The sequence below is a fragment of the Bufo bufo genome, chromosome 1 (assembly GCF_905171765.1).
Source record: "Bufo bufo chromosome 1, aBufBuf1.1, whole genome shotgun sequence".
NCBI lineage: Eukaryota > Metazoa > Chordata > Amphibia > Anura > Bufonidae > Bufo > Bufo bufo.
This window is the reverse complement of record NC_053389.1, coordinates 757,945,207-757,950,508: the sequence shown is the minus strand read 5'-3', so window position 1 is coordinate 757,950,508 and position 5,302 is coordinate 757,945,207.

Sequence of the window (5,302 nt, the reverse complement as noted above, 5' to 3'; positions counted from 1 at the left end):
TAATTTATCTATCTGTGGCTTGTAGCTTTTCCCAGCTTCATGTGTCTCTATGATGCTCCTTCTAATTATTGTTTGGACAGAGGCATGGTTAACACTAACCAATATTTCTTGAAACAAATAGATTTGTCAGTAACGAGGCCTTGTGTGCCTTTAATGGGCAAAGCACCTGTGAAACCCACACATCCAATCTCATCTTCTTAATTAAAATACCTCAGATGAATATTTAATGTGCTCATTTTGTTATGTCTGATACATTTTTACACATTCTGTTATGTTATGTTATAAAGTTTTATACCCTGCATTCACGTCCATATACTCCGTATATACAGCACAGTGTAACCATGATTGTTCCTATCAGAGGTTTGTACCTGTACAATAGCAAGCTGGATTCAAGCTGCCCTGAGGCATAATTTGAAGCTACTGGGCCCTAAAAAAATAAATTGTAAGGGCGGGTTCGCATTGGCGTTATGGAATTCCATTATAGGGCTCCATTACAACGGAGTTATAAAGGAATATAACGGAATTTTAGGACCGAATGCAAAACAGAAGCCTTTAAGAGGACTATTTTTTCCATCATGTATAACGGAACCAAACGGAACCGCTATGTGCCCCCCATAGACATGTATTAGGGCGGAGCAAACAGGAATGCCTCTTAAAGGCTTCCATTTTGCATTCCGTACAAAGATTCTGTTATATTCCGTTATAACTCTGTTATAAGGGAACCTATAACGGAATTCCATAATGCCAATGCGAACCCACCCTAACAGGACCATATGTCATTTATGATGCTTGTGTCTTCTCGTGTGGCAGAAGGGTTTTTGGGCCTCCTCAGTCACCAGGACTCAGGTACGGCTGCTCCCTCTGAAGGGCCGGGTTTGGCATTTCTGAAGCCCCAAGCAAAGTTACGAGTGGGGGCCCCTGTTGAACCACTAAGCTCTGCTCCATCCCACTGCTAAGGCTTATTTCACACGCCGGCTCTCCGGCAGCCTATTCCAGCATAGAATGCCAGGAACCAGCCGGACAAAAACCATTGCGTGAAGCAGATTTAGTTTGGCCGAATCTCACCGGGATGCGGCCGGATCTCCACCGGACCCCAATAAAGTCAATGGGGCTGATGGGCATTCTGGTAACATCCTGCAATGCCAGATCCGCAAGTGTGAAACTAGCCTAAGATGCTCCATGTCAGCCGCTAACCTTCACCACATCGGCCAGCTAAACCCCACTCGAAGTTTGGCAGTGCAGACTGGGCACTTCTGCTACTGCTCTATACCTGGGAAGGGCCCCCTCTCCCCATGGGCCCCTCTGCAGCCAAATCGGCTGCACGGATAATATATCTGTCCCTGTCTCTGGGGCCCCAAGCATTTGCCTAGTTAGCATGATGCTAAAGTGATGGAAAGGATAGGGGTAATGAAATCACATCTGTCCATACTGTTTCTGGATGGGGGGGAATCCAGTACGAACCAGAGAAGGAGGAGGGGGCCCCATATTGTACCCCTTGGTGCACTGACTTGCATGCACTACGCCTTAACATAGCCATAGCCACCCGCTGAGTGGAAAGTCATTTTATATAGCGCGGGAAGATAAGAGCGAAAGGTAGACATTATTCTCCATGTGTGCACAATTACGTCTGTGCTGGTGCAGTTCGTAGGAGGGATGGAGGCTGCATTGCCGTTCATTACTATTTATACAGGCACTTGTTTTATACATCACAGGAGACCATAGCTGCTGTCCGTAGGCGATAAGCAGGAGCCACAAGCTGACTCTCCACACCTTTGAAGTTCCCCCCCCCTGGCAGTCAGCACATCGAGTGATCTTCCATATGTGCGTGTGATAATGACTGTGTGTTTGGAAGGAGAGTGGGAGGCTACCATTCCACAGAGGGGGGGCAGGGTCAAGAGACAGGAAACATGTAATTGGGGGGGGGGGCATTATTTCTCTGGCACTAGATATAGGCTCTTATTATTTTAATTAGGCACAGGCTTGTAAACAACAAGGACAAGAATTCACGAAGAAAATGCGAGGAGTAGTCCGTGGCAAGTGTCCACAGGAAAATAATAGGAACACAGAACTGAAGCCCTAGGCCAGGCCAAATCCAGAGCACACGGCTGCACCTGGCAATTCTTTATTACTATGCAATAGTACACAGCAGAGCGATGTTACAATATTCCCCAAAGGCCTGCAGATTATTGCTCCAGTCACATGTCAAGAGAACAGTAATTTCATCAGTGTCCAATTATGGTCAATTATTTCTGATTGTTTCACAATCTTATGCAGAGCATCTTATCATTAAACCTTTGTTCCAACTCTGCAGAGTAGAGATTTGGCAAGTTTGACAAGATGTTTCATTCGTCACATCACTTGTCACAAAATGCTATAAATCAGGTATACCAAGGCCAATCTGCCTAAAAGTAACAGTGGCCTGTAAGGCCTCTTTCACACGACCGTTGTGTGCACCCGTGGCCGTTGTGCCGTTTTCCTTTTTTTTTCGCGGACCCCATGACTTTCAATGGGTCCGTGGAAAAAACGGAAAATGCACCGTTTTGCAGCCGCATCCGAGATCCGTGTTTCCTGGCCGTGAAAAAAATATGACCTGTCCTATTTTTTTCACGGCCAACGGTTCACGGACCCATTCAAGTCAATGGGTCCGTGAAAGAACACGGATGCACACAAGATTGGCATCCGTGTCCGTGATCCGTGGCCGTAGGTTACTTTTTATACAGACGGATCCGAAGATCCGTCTGCATAAAAGCTTTTTCATAGCTGAGTTTTCACTTCGTGAAAACTCAGAACCGACAGTATATTCTAACACAGAAGCGTTCCCATGGTGATGGGGACGCTTCTAGTTAGAATACACTACAAACTGTGTACAAGACTGCCCCCTGCTGCCTGGCAGCACCCGATCTCTTACAGGGGGCCGTGATCAGCACAATTAACCCCTTCAGGTGCGGCACCTGAATGGGTTAATTGTACTATCATATCCCCCTGTAAGAGATCAGGGCTGCCAGGCAGCAGGGGGCAGACCCTCCCCCCCTCCCCAGTTTGAATATCATTGGTGGCCAGTGCGACCCCCCCCCCCCCCCCTCTATTGTAATAATTCGTTGGTGGCACAGTGTGCGCCCTCCATCGGCCCCCCCCTCCCTCTATAGCATTAACAACATTGTTAGCCAGTGTGCGGCCTCCCATCTCCCCCCCCCCCCCCCATCATTGGTGGCAGCGGAGTTCCGATCGGAGTCCCAGTTTAATCGCTGGGGCTCCGATCGGTAACCATGGCAACCAGGACGCTACTACAGTCCTGGTTGCCATGGTTACTTAGCAATAGTACAATAGTAGAAGATTCATACTTACCTGCTGCTGGCTGCTGCTGCGATGTTCGTGTCCGGCCGGGAGCTCCACCTACTGGTAAGTGACAGGGTCTGTGCGGCGCATTGCTAAATGAACTGTCACTTACCAGTAGGAGGAGCTCCCGGCCGGACACGAAAATCGCAGCTCCCAGGTAAGTATGAATCTTTTACTATTGTACTATTGCTAGTAACCCGCTGCCCAGACCTTGGACGTGGGTAGAACAGGTTTTCTGCCTGTGAATGTAAACAATGGATGATTCCATTCACTGACAGCTAGCAGAGACCTTGAACGTGGAGGAGAAATGATACACAAAGTATAGAATAACTTTTCATTATGCACTGGTGGAATAACCTGGCATTCTGGAAAACTGAGCAATAGTTTTAACACTTTAGGGGAGATTTTGTTTCTTAGGGGAGATGTTGTTAATGCTATAGAGGGAGGGGGGGCCGATGGGGGGCGCACACTGTGCCACCAACGATTTATTACAATAGAGGGAGGAAGGGGGGGGGGCGCACACTGTGCCACCAACGATTTATTACAATAGAGGGAGGAAGGGGGGGGGGCGCACACTGTGCCACCAACGATTTATTACAATAGAGGGAGGAAGGGGGGGGGGGGGCGCACACTGTGCCACCAACGAATTATTACAATAGAGGGAGGAAGGGGGGGGGCCGCACTGGCCACCAATGATATTCAAACTGGGGAGGGGGGGGGGGGTCTGCCCCCTGCTGCCTGGCAGCCCTGATCTCTTACAGGGGGATATGATAGTACAATTAACCCCTTCAGGTGCGGCACCTGAGGGGTTAATTGTGCTGATCACGGCCCCCTGTAAGAGATCGGATACTGCTAGGCAGCAGGGGGCAGTCATGTACACAGTTTGTAGTATATTCTAACTAGAAGCGTCCCCATCACCCAGGGCTGGGACAAGGCCATTTGGTGCCCAGGGCGAAGATGGCAAACTGCGCCCCCCCCCCCCCCCCCCGTTTTTAAGAAAAAAATTAGTTTGTTATTTGTATTACATTATTTTCTTACTTTTTACAGTCTGTGTGTGAGTAGCAGCTAGTGAAGGCAGGCTCCTCGTGGCTTGTTCTTCACGCGCCGACACAGCTCCCTGTAGGCTGCGCGAGTCCTCCCTCTCTCACCTCACACCTCGCCTCCGGCGTGAGCCGCGTGACGTCACACGGCGCACGCCGGTGGTATCAACCAAATGAATCCTCCATGGGGGGGGGGGGGGGGCGAGGAAACGCAGGGGAGGAAAGGGAGCCCGAGCCAGGAGCGCAGTCGGCACAAAATTCATAGGGGGAGAGAAGGAGCAGCGCTGACATGGCTGGTGTGGACGGTGTAGGCGGGTGCAGGAGCGCACTCAGCACAGCAAGCACAGCAAGTACAGCAAGTGGCGCTTGGCTAATGTGGTACAGTGAAGCTGTACACTGCTGGCACTTCACCTGCGCCCAGGGCCGCTGATAGAAATCATGGGGCCCCGTACAGCATACATGACGGGGCCCCCTTCAGCTCCACCCCCTGATCCCTCCTTCAGCCACACCCCTGGCCCCGCCCTTGGCCCCTCCCCAGACGCCGCCTTGAAACAACATGCAGATTTGTCTACAAGTGATATTTATGGCGCTGGGGGGTCGTCTGTGAATGGCGCTGTTATGGAGGGGATCTGTGAATGGCACTGTTATGGAGGGGATCTGTGAATGGCACTTTTATGGAGGGGATCTGTGGATGGCACTGTTATGGAGGGGATCTGTGGATGGCACTGTTATGGAGGGGATCTGTGGATGGCACTGTTATGGAGGGGATCTGTGGATGGCACTGTTATGGAGGGGATCTGTGGATGGCACTGTTATGGAGGGGATCTGTGGATGGCACTGTTATGGAGGGGATCTGTGGATGGCACTGTTATGGAGAGGATCTGTGGATCTGGCACTGTTATGGAGGGGATCTGTGGATGGCACTG